Genomic DNA, 17,567 nt, shown 5'->3' on the forward strand with positions numbered 1-17,567 from the left:
AGTGATTGGGGCACTAGCTGTTGGTGGTGGTTTGCATGTGTGAGAGAGAGAGGAGGAAGGGGCTTATTCTAGTCACGAAGGATAGATGGTACAAAGACACATAGCTAGAGGATAGAGTATATATGTATGTATGTGTGTGTGTGTGTGTGCACGTGTGCACGTGTAACACAGAGGGCTAGTCTGTCTGGATCACACTGGAGGGGAAATCATGATCTGTGGAGCTGGAAAGATAGTTTGGAGCCAGCTTGTGAAGTGCTTTAAAAACTAAGCAGTTATTTAGTTGTGTTCAAGTCTTTGGGACCCCATTTGGGGTTTTCTTGCAAAGATACTTCAGGGGTTTACCATTTCCTTCTTTAGATCCTTTTACAGATGAGGAAAAGGAGACAAACAGGGCTAAGTGACTTTGCTCAGGGTCATGCAGTTAGTATTTGAGGCTGGATTTGAACTCAGGAAGAGGTTTCCTGAGTCCAAGCCCAGCACTCCATCCAGTAGCTGCCAGTTAAACAGAGGAATTTATGTTTTGTCCTACAGGTAACAGAGCCACTGGAATTAATTGAGGAGGAATGACATGGTTGTTCTACACTTAAGCAAAATCACTTTGCCAGTAGTGTGGAGTATAGATCTGAGTGGAGAGAGGCTTAAGGCAGGAAAACCAGTCAGGAAAGCAGCAATAATTTAGATGAGAGATGATGAACAGAAAAGAGTTGAAGAGAGCCAGAGTTATCAGTGAAATTACCAATGAAATTCCTCCCTCATCCCAAAAAACCCCATAGGATCCATTCCTTGGTCCAAAAGCTTCCTGGGGTGAGCTCAGCTATTTCCATTCTCATATGTGCTGGGAATTATCATCTCCCAAATCTATATCTCTTGCTTTGACTTCTAATTTGTTTTCAGTAGCATTTAGGATATATCTTCAGGTACAACACAAATAGAGCAGACCAGAAAAACATCTTCCTTTCTCAGATTGGTTTCCCTTTCATCCTTTTTTTTTGTTCTTGACATCTTATCCAGTCTCTCAAGGTGAATAGAGTCATCTTTCTGACAAATGGAACCAACACTGTGCTAAGTACTTCACAAATATTATCTGAATGAACAAACATCATCAATTGTTGAGAGGTGAGTATGGATTCCTACTTGTAATGGGTTAGCCTCTGAAGTCCCCTTGACTCTGAGTTTCTACAAAAATTCAAGCTAATATTAATTTCTGGTCATTTTTGCTTTTAATATCTCAAACTCATTTATTTTCCTTTTATTCATTTTCATTGTCATCCTAATTTTGCCCTTCATCTCATATCTCAATTACTGTGCCAATATTTTAGTCCTGGGGTCATTATCTTTTAAGGGAGATGAGTCATATTTTAGGCAATATTCTCAGAATACAAGTTTTTGAAAAGCTAAATCATGCAAAATGCATATTTATATGGAGAGAGTATAAGAGCATGCAAGGGTGTGTCAGAGTCTAGTTAAGGAGGGCTAGTTGCAATATCTCTCCCTCCAGTCCCTACTGCTCTCTTCAGGGATGATTTTCTCTTTAGAGACCACCTTCAGTTGTTCAGTAGTTGTAAGAACCTGACAAGGGGTGAGAGAATGGGAAGGAAAATTGTTTAAGGTCACTGCTTTGGACAGGGAAAAATCCTATCTACTTACCTAGTCTCTTCCCATGAGAAAACTACTAGTTTATATTCTATATGAAAAAATATTAATTTTTTTCTTCTCTCCTTTTAGGAAACTCTGTGTGTATAGACACACACACACACACACACACACACACACACACACACACACACGTAAATTCTGATTTGTTCAGTTTGGGCCCCAGATGAAATACCTAATAATTAAGCAGAGAATCTATTTCTCTCCTTCTGTGTCCCTGGCTGACTAGAGCCTTCCTTTCATCTGTGTTTAACTCTCGAAGGACACACACACAATGAATGTTATCTTAGATAAATTAGCTTCCTTTGAAAATATGGGAGATTCAGAAAGGGAACACTTTCTCAAAGGAATGAAGATTGGGGATTAGGGGCTCACTGTGAGAGCTGGAGTGAAGTACAGGATGGGGAACTCAGGAAGACAATCTTCATGCTTGACCCAGAGGCAGAGAGAGCTACAGTCCTGACCAGTGCCTCGCTTCTGACTGGAGCAGCAGAGGGGATGTTGGTCCTGGGCAGCATCCCAGTACAGATTACGATCGTCTCCCAGAGATTCTCATGTCTGATAGGTCCCAGAGGCTGTGGCAGAGCCGGGGGATCTCTCCCCCTCACAGGGGCAGTGCTCCATTTCTAAAGCCCCTGACAATTGTACTTCAGCTGACTTGCACACTTCCCTCTTGTGGCCCACTGGCAAGAAATTTGTACCAGCTCTGAGACCTGGTTCTGCATGCCCAACCATACCAGGTCTGTGGGGCTCCTGGAGGGCTATGGAGAAGTTCCCATAGCTTTGTCTCAACACAATGGTCTAATGATGGGTAGATGGAAAAGTAGATATAGTATTGGGCCTGGAATTCAAATACTGTCCCAGATACTTGTGATCCTGGGCAAATCCCTTAACCCTATTTGCTGCAGTTTCCTCATTTATAGAATGAGCTGGGAAAGAAAAGGCCAACCACTTGATATTTTTGCCAAGAAAACCCCAATCGGGGTCACAGTCAGACACAACTGACTGAATGATAATAACAATGAGTATGTGGGATTAATTAACTCTCTCCTTGACAGAAAAAGAAAACTTTACCATGGGAAGACATAGGACAAGACAAAGGTAAGGTAAGGGGGAAAGAAGCTTGGTGTCAGCAAGTCCTGTTGCAAAGGGGAAGAAGAATTACTGAATTTAGATAAATATTAGAGAAGCCCACATGGAGATACCCTGGTGTGATTACTGGATAGGGCTATGGGTCATAGCATCAGTAATGGTCCTTATGTTTCTACCTTGCCTCCTGCCACCTGCATAAAAAAAGCGAGGTAATTAATCAACAAGGGAGTATAATACATAATTAATCCACTAGATGGAGCTACATTCAAACCATCAGAGGAGTGGCTTCATCAGGGTCTCTAGGGCCCATGTGTGGGTTTTTAATGAGGGTTGCAGTATCTCAACTGCAGAGGCAAAACTGACTCCAACAGCTGGCAACTGGTCAGGTAAAGATTTAAAATACAGTGAAGAAGAAAGGAAATGGAATATTATTATTATAAGGTATACCCCAACTTAAATTGGTCCCTGGTTTGGAACCTCAACATTATTTTTACTTGTTCTCATCCCAGATATCTAATCAGTTGACAGATCTTGTCTTTTCTATCTCCATAATATCTCTCTCTCTCTTTTCACCCAGCTACCACCTTATCATTCCTACTGACCAGGATCCTTTTTGTCTTTTTTAAAATTTATTTGTCCACTTATATGTAAAGATAGTTTTCAACATAAACTTTATTTTATTTTAAAATAAATTTATTTTTCCAACTACATGTAAAAATAGTTTTCAACAATCATTCCTTTTTTGTAAGGTTTTGAATTTCCATATTTTTCTTCCTCCCCTCCCTTCCTTTCCCCTTCCCCCATCAACATTCATTTTTATAAAATTTTCTTCCTCCCCCCTCCCTAAGTTAGCAAGTAATCTGATATAGGTTATACATACAGGATCATGATATACATATTTCCATATTAGTCTGACCTAGATTCTTTTTTTTAGAAAGATTGTATTTATTTTGAGTTTTGCATTTCTCCTGTTCTTGCTTTCCTCCCCCTCCCCACACAAGGCATTCTGTTAGTCTTTACATTGTTTCCATTGACCTAGATTCTTAAAATAGCTTCATAATGGGTCTTCTTGCTTCAAGTCTCTCTTCACTCAAGTCCATCCTAGACAATGTGGCCACAAAGGTTTTGCTTAAGCACATTTATGACCATGACTCTCCTTTACTTAGCTCCACTAGCTCCTAATAGCTCTAGGATAAAACATTACCACACCATCCCATTTAGCTTTTAAAACATTTCTTGGCTATTATTCACTCTTCTCTGTGATCTTACCATACTCACTAAATCATTCCTCGAATAGGAAACTCCATCTCCTATCACTAGACCTTTGCACTGTCAAGCCTTCAAGTTGAAGTGCACACACATCTATCCTCTTTTTCTTCAAGATGCAGTTTAACCACATTTTCTATCTCGTGCTTTTTTTTATTAATGAGTTTATTTTTCCAATTACATGCAAAGGTAGTTTTCAACATTCATTTTTGTATGATTTTGAGTTCCACATTTTCCTCCCTTCTCTCCTTTCCTTGACATTGAATAATCTTATTAGCTTATACATGTTAAACATATTTCTATATTAATCATGTTGTAAAAGAAGAATATGAACAAAAAGAAAAAACCATGAGAAGGGAAAAAACATAAAGCATAAAAAGAATTTTAAAAATGGAAAAATAGTCTGCAGTCAGACCCCAAAGTTACTTTTCTGGATATGGATGGTATTTTCCATTACCAGTCCTTTAGAGTTGTCTTTGATTATTGATCTGCTGTGAAGAGCAAGTCCATCTTAGTTGATCATCACACAATGTGGCTGTTATTGTGTACCATTATTCTCCTGTTCTGTTCCTTGTACTCAGTCTTTGAAGCCTTTTCTGAAGTCTGACCATTCCTGATTTCATTAGAGAACAATAGTACTTTATCACCTTCAGATGCCACAATTTGCTCAGCCATTCCCCAATTAATGGGCATGCCTTCAATTTATTTCCAAATCTTTGCCAATATTAAAAAAGCTGCTATAAATATTTTTGTACATGTGGATCTTTTTCCTTTTTTTCATGGGGGATTTTTAGAGGGGGATTTTATAGGATACAGACCTAGTAGTGATGTCCTTTGACTCAACAATACCACTATTAGGTCTGTAAACCAAAGAGATCATGCCCACAATTGCTAGTGTCCTACCTTCACAACAACTTTGTATTTTTTTCTTTATTATCAAAGTATAATAGCAATAAAAATAATCTCTGTAGGTTTTTTAATAATTATATTTCTGATCAAAGGTTGATTTTCTTAGCAATAGTGAGGAATGGAATGTGTCCTCCTTTAGACTTTGGAAGGAAGACTTGTTCTGCCCTCCTAAATCCAAGAAAGATTGTATCCTTTATACTTGTCCTGCCCTCTTGGTTCTTAACCCTTTTTTTTTTGGCAAGGCAGTGGGGTTAAGTGGCTTGCCCAAGGCCATACAGCTAGGTAATTATCAAGTGTCTGAGGTTGGATTTGAACTCAGGTACTCCTGACTCCAGGGCCGGTGCTCTATCCACTGCACCACCTAGCTGCCCCTTGGTTATTAACTCTATAACTCTAAAAACTCTATAAGGCTAACTTGCCTGAGGGAGGTAAGTTAGCCTTATAGAAGTATGATTCTCTTTGATATCAAATAATATAATGGTCTACTCTTTTATGTATATTCTGTACCCCTCCCCCTGATGGCTTTATAAGTTTTCTGATCACCCTCACCTGGTGGGATCATCTGGAATATATGTTCTCCGCCTCTAGGTTAATGGTAAATCACAGAGAATAAAACTTAATGTTTAATCTATATTTTCTGTTGTTTGTTTTGAACCCTACTTTTTCTTTCTTTTTTTTAGTTTTTGCAAAGCAGTGGGGTTAAATGACTTGCCCAAGTTCACACAGAGTGTCTGAGGCCAGATTTGATTTCAGGTCCTCCTGACTCTAGGGCTGGTGCTCTATACACTGCTCCACCTCGCTGCCCCCAAATCCTACTTTTCTTAAGGTTCTTATAGTTTTAGGGTTCATCTTCTTTACATCATTTCTTGTCTTCCCAATTAGAATGGAAATTACATAGAAGTCAGGATTATTTCATTCTTGGTATTTTGATCTCCAGCATGGAGCACAGTATAAATGTTTGTTGATTGATTGATTACATTTACACTCCAGGTGACACTCCTAAAGCCATAGCTCATCAGTCCTCACTGGTAGATGCAAAGAGAACACATTTACAAAGGTGGCACGGCCACCTTTGTATGAATATAAAATGTTCTGCCCTTTGATACCCCATGTCCCACATCAGACAGGAGAAGCCTGAAGTCAGACAACCAGGACCCTTCCTCTTTAGCACACTGGAAGAGCACTGAAGTAACAAAGGCCCTTTGTTTTTGGTTTTGCCCTTCAACATCTCCCTATGGAGACTGAACGATTTCATAATTCCAGTAAATATGAAGATGGGAAAGGATGGAGAAGAGTCCAGATCTCCCACAGAGTCTGCAAAAATTATCTGCAGAGAATCCCAAATAGGACAGTGATTCAGAAAGCAAAAGAGAAAGATTCCTCTGTGGAGCCTGAGACTGCACAAAAGGATAAAAAGATAGCCCATACCCAACAGTAGGTGGGGAAAACTAAAGGGAACTCCCGTAAATGGACCTGGATGGTGAGGAATTCCTCTAAGCACCCAGCAGGTTGGCTGGCCTACCTCTTCTGAGTCTGTTTGCATTTCCTTTCCAGAGCAGCTATAAGAGAGTGCATTTATTAAATGATATGTAGCAATAGCTGGCTAATAAACACCTCCAGGATGGTATCAGGACTCCCTTGTTCCTTAAGGGAAGGGGGTCATGCTTTCCCTATTGCAACATGTAGTAAAAAGACTCATGTCTATGGAATTACATTTAGTGTTACATACTGAAAGCAAAGGATCAGGCCAGAGTAGTGATTTTTCTGACAAATAGCAAATCTTATTTTTCAGTCACTCTTAGCAAAGAGGGATGGTCAGGAAGGAGGGGCAAATAATTGATTAATAGGTTTAACAGTAATGTTATAAGTACTTAACTTGAACTTTGTGGAAAGAGACTGGAATGGGAAAAGTACTGACATAAGCATGTTTTATAAACTCACCTCAGTCTGCCTTACCTTTAGACAAAATACACCTTAACTCTTTACCTATAGAACTCTCCCTACATCCCGAGAAGCCAGGGAGAAGAACATTCCCTCTGCATATTTCTATCTGACTGAGGTTCAAAATTTTTCTATAAAAGAATTCTCCCTCCCCAATAGTCAGTCAACTAGTGTCCCAAGCCACTGACCTGTGTGTTTGTGTGAGTTCTTTCACATTCCTCCACACCAGAGTCTGGAGAACCTCTCTGGGATTTCCCAGAGTTTTTCAGGGCCTACCTTAACCCTATGAAGACTCATTAAGTTGAATTTCCCTTTCCAATAGACATTTACCCATGTTTGTTTTAATATTTTGTCATGAGTGCATGTGTAACACTGTTCTCACAGTATCAAATAGGTGACTTTTCATGTTTTTAAAATAAAATTCTCTGTAAATATACTTTAATCCACCTTATTAATTCATATATATATATATGCATGCATGCTTGTGTGTATGTGTATGTGTGTGTGAGAGAGAGTATTTAGGGCAGTTGGGTGGTGCAGTGGATGGATTACCAGACCTGGAATCAGGAAGACTTGAGGTCAAATCTGGCAGTGTGACCTTAGGCAAGTCTCTTATCCTACTCAACTCAGTTCCTCATATATAAAACAAACTTTTAGAAGAAATAAAACCCTAAATGAGGTCATGAAGAGTTGGACATGACTGAACAACAATGGGTATATTTTTATGAATGTGCATGTATGTATAGAATCTAATTGGAAGAGAAGATGGGAGAGCTGAAAAAAAAACAGGACAAATCCAGGAACTATATGAAAAGAATGGCCAAAAGTTTCATCTACAAATAAAATCAGATTTAGATATTTGGAGAAATATTGTTCATGGGTAGGCAGGATCAATGTGATTAAAAATGACAATAATAACAGGAACTTAAGACAGAGATGGTAATGTAAAAGGTTCTAGTCAAGGCCAGCTCCTTAGGAAACACACCAAGAAAAAGTGCCTCATCTGGCACTTTTATTTTTTTAAAAAAAATTATTTAGATTTAAATTTAGATTTAAAAAAAAGCCATTTAGTTCAGGACTGCCTCAGAAAGTCCAAAATTATCAGATACTTCAGTAGTAAATAGGTCTGGAAATCAGAGAATTCTCATGTTCAGGTCAGTATGTCAGGAATTGGACCAAAGGCAGCATAACTGAAACCCCATAGGAGATGAGGAATAAGCCAAAGGTGGAAGTTGATTCTGAGCCTCAGATGGTTTCTCATCCAAGGACTATGAAAGTATAGGGCCAGGATATAGCCACTCCAGTCAAAGGTGCAAAAGGGTGGGAGCATCTGGAATTACAGAAGTAGGATCTAGCCCCAGGAAATTTGTATCCAACCCTAGGATCCCATTAGGAGGCAGGTCCTGCACTTAGCTATCCTATTTAATAGTAGTGACTATTCACTAGGACAGTGAAGTGCTTGACAGAGCCCAGCCCTGGCTAAAGAACCAATCTTTGAAAGGAGGCTGAAGTTGTATGTCAACAGGAAAATAATACAATTAAAAGAATCCAAAGATGAAGTTCTAGAAGAAATTACTTTTACAAAAGTACAAATAGAACCCAGGAAAATAATGGATTAGCTTTAAGAAATCCCAGAGCAGATGGAAGAAATAAAGAGCTAAATGAGAGTTTAAGAGGATTTTAGAATGCAAGAAAGAAAACCTCAGCCAAGGAGTGAACACCTTGAAAAAGCAAATGGAGGGCAGCTAGGTGGCACAGTGGATAAAGCACCAGCCCTGGAGTCAGGAGTACCTGGGTTCAAATCCGGTGTCAGACACTTAATAATTACCTAGCTGTGTGGCCTTGGGCAAGCCACTTAACCCCATTTGCCTTGCAAAAACCTAAAAAAAAAAAAGCAAATGGAACTAATAACCCAATAGTTCCACAAGACAAAGTGAAATATTAGTATAAAGATAAAAGGTTAAAATATTAGAATATGTAAGGTAGTTAGCTATTTTTTTAATGACCTGGAAAACATGATAAGGAAAGCAAATTTAGGAACCATCAGATTTCCTGAAAAGCCACAATTAAAGAACCTGAAAATCATATTTTAAGAAATCATAAAAGAAATGGCATGTTTGATGCCAGAGTACAAAGTGAAAACAGAATCCACTCATCACCTAAAAGAAACTAAAAATTGAAAACACTCAGAAATATCATAGGAAAAATTCAGAGCTTCCAAGTCAAAGATTTACAAGAAAAATACTGCAAAACCGAGCAAAGACAATATGTGCTGGGGGGTGGGGAGAGGGGTTTCAGATTTTAATGGATGACTTACAAGTGATTCTATTGAAAAAAAATCAGATTTGGGCAAAATATCTGAAATCCAACCCCAGAAGACAATAGAAATCTGGAAAGGTGAATATATTTGAAATCTTCTATGTTACCTATGTTGAAAACTTGGGTGACTTAAAGGATAGTGGTGCCCTCATCAGAAATAGAGAAGTTGGATTAGGGTTTTAGAGGAAAGAAAATGAATTTTGATGGTGCTGAATTTAATATATCTACAGAATATCTAGTTTAAGATGTTCAATAGATGGTTTGAAGAAAAGTTAGTTCTGGATAAATAAATCTGAAAGTCATCTACATAGGGGAACTTTTATAGTTCTGACTAGAGGAAGAATTCTTAATTAAACTAGAGATTTTATTGAGTTGTGAGTTGTGTCTGACTCTCTGTGACCCCATTGGATTTTCTTGACAAAGATACTGGAGTACTTTGTCATGTCCTTCAGTTCATTTTACAAGTGAGGAACTGAGGCAAACAGGGTGACAGGTTGGATTTGAACTCAGGTCCTCCTGATTTCAGAGCAGCCCTCTAACCATTGTGCCATTTTGTTGCCCTAAACTAGCGATAAAAGTGATCAAAGAAGATAAAACTGATCATTTTAACTGTATAAAATTGAAAACCTTTGCACAAGCAAAATCAATGCATTTAAAATTAGAAGGGTATTATTAGAATTAGAAAGATAAGGATAATACTTCTCTGTGTGCTCAAGGGATCCCATCCCATTCCATCTTAGCTTCTTCAACAGATTTTTCCCTTCTGTCATTACCCTCTCTGTCACTTCTTTTTCTTTTAAAAATTTCTAGAAATAATTATCTTACTTTTTCCAATTACATGTAAGTATAGTTATCAACATTCAGTTTTCTACAATTTTGAAAAAATTTTCTCCCCTCCCCAAGACAATAAGCAATGATGTAGATTATATGTCTATCATTAATTTTCTTTTTTAATTATTTTTATTTACTCTTCCAATTATATGCAAAGATAATTTTCAATATTCATTTTTTGTAAAGTTTTCTCCCTCTCACCCTTCCCTCCCCCACTCTAGGATAGCAAGTAATTTGACATAGGTTATACTTGTGTTATACACATTTCCATGTAAGTCATGCTATGAAAGATGAATCAGAACGAAAAAGGAAAAGCCAAAAGAAGGAAAAAGCAAAAAAAGCAAATATAAAAACACAAAAATAATATGCTTTTATCTGCATTTAGATTCCATAGTTCTTTCTCTGGGAAGAGCTAAGACTATCATTAAGACTATCATAGCTGATTACTGAATAGTGTTGATGTTAAGATATACAATGTTTTTCTGGTTCAGCTCACTTTATTCAGCATCAGTTCATGTACATCTTTCCAGGTTTTTCTGAAATCTGCCTGCTCATCATTTCTTTTTTAATACCATTTATCTATTTTCTTCAGTTTGTTAGGGGTAACTCATCAAATTATATGTCCCAGTGGAAAAAAGTTTTTATTTGGTTGGTTTTAAACGGTTTAGGTAAGTGACCAAATTTTAGGCTAAGTGGTGATGAGAAGAAAGATAAAAATGAAAAAGGCACAAGATTTAGCCTTTCTTATAGAGCAATAATATTCTTTTACACTCATATACCACAATTTGTTCAACCTGTCCTCAATTGATGAGAATCTTCTCAATTTTCAATTTTCAATCTCTTCAATTTTCTTTGCCACCAAAAAAAGATCTGCTATGAATATTCTTATACATTTTTTTTTGGTGATCTCTTTGGGAAACAGACCTGGTGGTAGTATTGATGGATCAAAGGGTTCTGTCATTTATTTTCATTCTCTCCCTGTCTACTGGTTCCTTCACTATTGACTATAAAGATGTCAGTGTTTCCCCCACAATAAAAAAACACTTACTTGACTCTTGCATCTCCACTGTCATCCTATATCTCTTCAACCCTATGTGGCTAAACTTCGTGAGTAAGCCATCTATAATAGATGCCTCCACTTTCTCCTCTAACTTTCTTACAATCTGGCTTCTGATTTCATTCCACCAAAACTACCCACTCCAAATTTATCAATAATCTATTACTTGTCAAATCCAATGTCCTTTTCTCAATCCTTATTCTCCACTTCTCTGCAGAAGAAGTGTATTATCCTCTCCTTTTTAGTTCTCTCTTCTCTCTAGGATTTGGGGGGGAATCACTTTTTCCTGGTTCTCCACCTATTAGATTGCTCCACCTCAGTCACCTTTGCTGGATCCTCATCTTGTCCTCTTGTCCTTTCCCTTCAACCAAACATTTCAGTTTTTATGCTGGATGATTCCTTGACTATCCTTTCCAGTCTCTCTACTGACCTTCAAACTCACATCTCCAACTGCCTTTCAGACATCTTAACTGACATTATATGAAAATAATGTAATAATATTGAATTGTAAGAAATTACAAACATGAAAAATGAAGATAAACTTGGGAAGACTTGTATGAATTGAGACAGAATGAAATGAGCAGAATCAAAACATTTATACAATGACCACAGTATTTTAGGGGAACACTGCCTAATGAAATGACTAATCATGATTTTAAGGAATTGATGATGAAATATGTAATGTATTAGAGCATTAGACTGAGGCTCTGCATTTTCAGACATGATCAATGTTTTTTTTTGTTTTTTGTTTTTTGCTTGATAGATTGTTACAAGGGAAAAGTTCTATTTGCTTAGAGGGTGAGTTTAGTGAACTAGGTTTGTAGTTTGTGCTAGAGATACAAGAAAACAAAAAGGATCCATGAAACATTTTAAAACTTGCAGAAAGTTTAGAAGGGGATACAAATGACATATTTGTTGCTACCATATTAACATACTTTATTGTATACTGACAGGTCCATTGTTGAATCCTTTTTTGATTTTTGTACAATTAAGTGTTTTTCATTTTTTTGATAATTAAGTTTATAATAAAAAGGCATACTTATTGTAAAAAGAAAAATGTCTTTCTCCATCACTGAAAACAACTCCCATGTCTCCAGTTGCCTCTGAGACTTCCCTACAAGGGACGACCTAGTATTATATGGAAATTTTGATTCATTACCTCCCCCATAAAGTTCTACTCTAATTTCTTCATAACTATATTAAAATTGTTCTTCAAAAATCTATGAACTAGCCTCTTTACTATTTTCTGAATTTTACTGTTTTGTTTTCTACTAATTTCTAGTGCGATGACAAACCCTCTCCCCAATCCAAACATACCTACTTTTTCTCTCCTACCCAAGTTTCACATCCCTTACAAAGCCTTCTGTCAACTCCTCCCCAGACCACCTTGGTAGTAATTGTGTCTTCTTGACTTCTGAAAATTTATCCTACTACAGGATAAAATAATCCTTGGAAAGGTAAAGAAGTCCCTTATGGGCCAGGAATTCTGTTATAACTATTTCACACCTAGCAGCACTATGCAGATGGCAGAGTTTCAGTATTCATTGAAAATTAATCTGTGAGCTTTACATAAATGCTTGAAAATTACTACCAACTATGCCAGTTAGCTAGTTTGTTGGATTAACATGTGATGATTACCTTAAAAAACTATCTTCACATATATTTTTATCCTTTGTCATCTGACCTATTATCAGTTTGAGTTTGACCATTCCATCATAAACCTTGAGACCATTGTGGTCTCAAATGATTGTGTATAATTTCTAGTAGATAGGCTACATCATGAAAGGGATGTGTCAGTCTCTTCTTAAGATCTTAGTTTTTTTATTCAGTTCTTTTTAGCAATAATTTCATTTATATTTTATGTTTATATTTAAAAAGATATGTATACTTCATATGTTAGTAGACATGATCTCCATATGAAAAAACTTCACAGTAAGTTTAGACATAGAAGCCTTCTCAAACAAAACCCATTCCTTTTTCTCCATATTAACCCTTAAATTTCTGTGATCCTTAATTGAAGGTCATCCCTTCACCTATCTTATTCTATGATACCTCAGATTATACTTTTCTTTGTAATGTATGGGATTTAGGAGGCAATCAGTCATTTAAATGTGGTTCATTGAGTCAGTAGCTTTCTTTATCACTTACTGTGTCCCAGGCTCTCTTGTTAACACCAATTGTGAACTGTTTTCCAACATCCTACACTTCCTTCAATTCAACAAATATCAATAAATATAAAGAAAGTAGAGAAAAATGAGTTCAAAGCTTGGTTTGGAACATTTGATGTATTCCTTGGGCCAGCACAGATTGTTCCATAACATGGCATTTCTGAATGCATGCCAGCTTTAATATTACCAGAGCTTTGCCTGTGACAGTAGTATGGCAAATCAATCAATCACAAAAAACCAAAATATGATCAAATACCTAAAAATGAAAATAGCACAGTTTTATTGATATCTAATGACCACATAAGATATTTCCATAAAACAACAACAAAAAGACAGACGTAGTGTAAAGATAACATAGAAATTAATATTCTTCACCCTCTCCTTCAACAGAATCCACACCAACCTCCTCATAATCCTTCTCCAGGGCAGCCATATCCTCCTGTGCCTCAGAGAACTCCCCTTCCTCCATGCCCTCCCCCACATACCAATGGACAAAGGCACGCTTGGCATACATCAAATCAAACTTGTGGTCCAAATGAGCCCAGGCCTCAGCAACAGCTGTGGTGTTGCTCAACGTGCACACAGCCCTCTGTACCTTGGCCAGATCACCACCAGGAATCACAGTGGGAGGCTGGTAATTGTTGCCAACCTTGAAGCCAGTTTGGGCGCCATTCTACAAACTGGATGCTATGCTTTGTCTTGATGGTAGCAATGGCAGCATTGACATCTTTGGGCATCACCACTATAGAATAGGCAACAAGCCATGTATTTACTGTCGCAAGGGTCACATTTCACCATCTGACTGGCAGGCTCAAAGTAAGCATTGGTAATCTCTGCTACAGTCAACTGCTCATGGTAGGCTTTCTCTGCAGAGATGACTGGAGCATATGTGTCCAGAGGGAAATGGATACGGGGATAGGGCACCAGGTTGTTCTGGAATCCTGTCAAATCAACATTCAGGGCACCATCAAATTGAAAAGAGGCAATGATGGAGGACACAATTTGGCTAATAAGGCTATTTAGATTAGTGTAGGTTGGGTGTTCAATATCAAGGTTTCTGCGACAGACATCATAGATGGCCTCATTGTCTACCATGAAGGCACAATTAGAGTGCTCCAGGGTGGTGTGAGTGGTCAGAATGGAATTGTAGGGCTCAACTACAGCTGTGGAAACCTGAGGGGCTGGGTAAATGGAGGACTTCAGCTTGGACTTCTTGCCATAATCCATGGAAAGATATTCCATCAGCAGAGAGGTGAAATTAGAGCCAGTCCCACCACCAAAGCTGTGGAAAATCAAGAAGCCTTGAAGACCTCTGCACTGGTCTGCTTGTATAATAAGAAAGTCAACAATACAATTCTAAATGTTTAATTTGTTTCATAGAAACCCAATTCAATTCTAAGTCTAGGCTACTTTCCATTGGTCTCTTCACAAGTTAATTGTCAAATCACATCCAACACTTGCTATTCTTGAAAACAGTGCTTTCTTTTTAAAATTTTTTTTATCATTCATTTGTTTGTTTACATAAATCTATTTATTTATTTATTTTGAATTTTGCAATTTTCCCCCTAATCTTGCTTCCCTCCCCCACCCCCCAGAAGGTAGTCTGTTAGTCTTTACATTGTTTTCATGGTATACATGGATCTAAGTTGAATGTAATGAGAGAGAAATCATATACTTAAGGAAGAAAAATAAAGTATAAGAGACAGCAAAATTATATAATAAGATAATAGTTTTTTTAAATTAAAGACTATTGCCTTTGATCTTTGTTCAAACTTCACAATTCTTTCTCTGGATATAGATGGTATTCTCCATTGCAGACAGCCCCAAATCGTCCCTGATTGTTGCACTGATGGAATGAGCTAGTCCATCAAGGTTAATCATTGTCCCCATGTTGTTGTTAGGGTGTACAGTGTCTTTCTGGTTCTGCTCATCTCACTCAGCATCAGTTCATGCAAATCCCTCCAGACTTCCCTGAATTCCCATCCCTCCTGGTTTCTAATAGAACCTATGACATACATAGCCACAGTTTGTTAAGCCATTCCCCAACTGGAGGACATTCACTTAATTTCCAATTCTTTGCCACTACAAACAGGGCTGCTATGAATATTTTTTGTACAAGTGATGTTTTTACCCTTTTTCATGATCTCTTCAGGGTATAGACCCAGTAGTGGTATTGCTGGACCAAAGGGTATGCACATTTTTGTTGCCCTTTGAGTGTCAATTCCAAATTGCTCTCCAGAAAGGTTGGATGAGTTCACAGCTCCACCAACAATGTATTAGTGTCCCAGATTTCCCACATCCCTTCCAACATTGATCATTGTCCTTTCTGCTCATATTGAACAGTTTGAGAGGTGTGAGGTGGTACCTCAGAAATGCTTTAATTTGCACTTCTCTAATAAGTAATGACTTAGAGCAATTTTTCATATGACTATGGATCGCTTTGATTTCCGCATCTGTAAATTGCCTTTGCTTACCCTTTGACCACTTGTCAATTGGGAAATGGCTTGGAAAACAGTGCTTTCAACCACATTTTAGAGCAATTTTAATTTCCTAAATTGCTGATTTCTCAAAGGAATTCTACAGACAGTCTAGAGGAGCTTCATTTGATAGAATACTGCTTTGTATATCAAAGGACAAAAGGAAGTCCTTGGTCTATTTACTAATCTAGAATAGCCACAGAGGGATACTGTATAGAATGAAGACACTGGCTTTCTAGACCACATATTTACACAACTCTATATTTGTGTCTTAACATATGTTTTTGAGGACTTACAATTTAGTTTATAGGTTAACTAACTCACTTCTGCTGAATCAAAACTAAAATTCTCTCTCTCCATCTGTAGGATGCCTGTCTTGGCCTTAATGTGATTGTTATATTAAATTGGACTTCATGGTCACAAAGCTAAACCCAGGCTGGATTATACAGCCTGGATAAACTATTATGTATAATTTGGTCAAGGAGGAAAAGGTTCTCTGAATGCCAAGTTCTAAATAAAACTACAATTAACCAGATCTGAACTCAACACCTGCAAAACTCACTGAAATAGTTGAATGTTGTCCTAACTCTGATTTTTAGATAATGAGAAATGACACCCCAAATCAGGGCAAAAACATAAGGCCCAAATAATGGCTTATAAAATCCTCCAAAGTTTCAGTAACTGTTTTTTTCCACAACTCCATAATGCCATTGCTATAAGTGCTTTTAATGGCAACATCCATTTTCCAAATGATTAAATGTTACTGGTCTCAACTTTAACATTATATGGGACCCTAAGTTTTAACATTACAGTGTTGGTATAATCAATGATATCCAGATGGTTATTATACTGTTCCAATCCTCAATCCCAGTCCCCCCTTTTTCTTTTGTTTTTCAAAGAAGAGCATATTATAATCACTCTATTTAAGATAGCATATTAAGAGAACTTTCAATCTTGAGGGCAAGACTCCCTGAATTAGAGTCTGACTGTTAATTTACTTTAGTATCACCCTTGTACTACTAAATGACTCACAAATTTCCAAATGCTGTTCCAACCATGTCACTTATTTCTTTGCCAATAGTATAGTGTCCTTGGGCATAGTTGTTGGCAGCATCTTCTTTTCCAATAATCAACTGCTCAGGAAGGAAGAGATGGTGGTAGCTTCCAGTTCCACTTGGAAGATTACAACATGCAACCCAGTTTTAACAATACGGTAATTCCTACTAAGAACCAGGGATATTAAATGTCACTAGAAATAGTTACTTTCATCTGCATATTTGGAAATGCAAACTGAACTAACCAATAACAGTTGGTTCCAGGTCTACAAACATAGCATGGGGAACATGATTGCCAGTCCCAGTTTCACTGAAGAAGGTGTTGAAGGAATCATCTCCTCCTCCAATGGTCTTGTCACTTAGCATCTGGCCATCAGGCTGGATACCAGGTTCTAGGCAGTACCAGTCTCAGCCACCCATCTGGACACCTGCCTGGCCTACATGGAAAACATTGCACTCACGTAAAACAAAAATAGAAAAGAGTCAGTTGGGACAGATAGCTAATGTATTTATATCTATATCAGTAATGAATTCGGTTACAGTACAACCACTGAACCTCTCTTGCCTAAAGTTCAATTACAACTGAATTTAGTGAAAATTTTTCAGAACAAACATGGGTTGAATCAGAGATTGACTGCCACTTTAGAACTGTCTATCTTCAGATTTCTTTACAGAACTATTTCTTTCCAACTCTAGGGAAATGTGTAAGGCTAATTCCTTAAATACTTTAAAAACACTTTAACAATAACCACATGACTGAAACTGCCAGATAATATTCATATAGCATTTGCTTATGCCA

General features: G+C 37.5%; 1 long non-coding RNA gene and 1 pseudogene across 1 annotated transcript in view; one reads left to right on the plus strand and one right to left on the minus strand.

Moving 5' to 3' along the window:
- The window catches only part of LOC141514861 (uncharacterized), a 22,197-nt gene extending 14,897 nt beyond the window's left edge, over positions 1 to 7,300 (plus strand). The window contains exon 3 of the long non-coding RNA XR_012476133.1: positions 1,012 to 7,300. This is a non-coding gene — a long non-coding RNA (uncharacterized LOC141514861). The remainder of the gene's footprint in view (positions 1 to 1,011) is intronic.
- Positions 7,301 to 13,538: 6,238 nt separating this feature from the next.
- Positions 13,539 to 17,195, minus strand: LOC141514862 (tubulin alpha-1B chain-like; annotated as a pseudogene).
- Positions 17,196 to 17,567: the final 372 nt, after the last annotated feature.

Source organism: Macrotis lagotis, chromosome 2, assembly GCF_037893015.1.
Source record: "Macrotis lagotis isolate mMagLag1 chromosome 2, bilby.v1.9.chrom.fasta, whole genome shotgun sequence".
Classification (NCBI taxonomy): domain Eukaryota; kingdom Metazoa; phylum Chordata; class Mammalia; order Peramelemorphia; family Peramelidae; genus Macrotis; species Macrotis lagotis.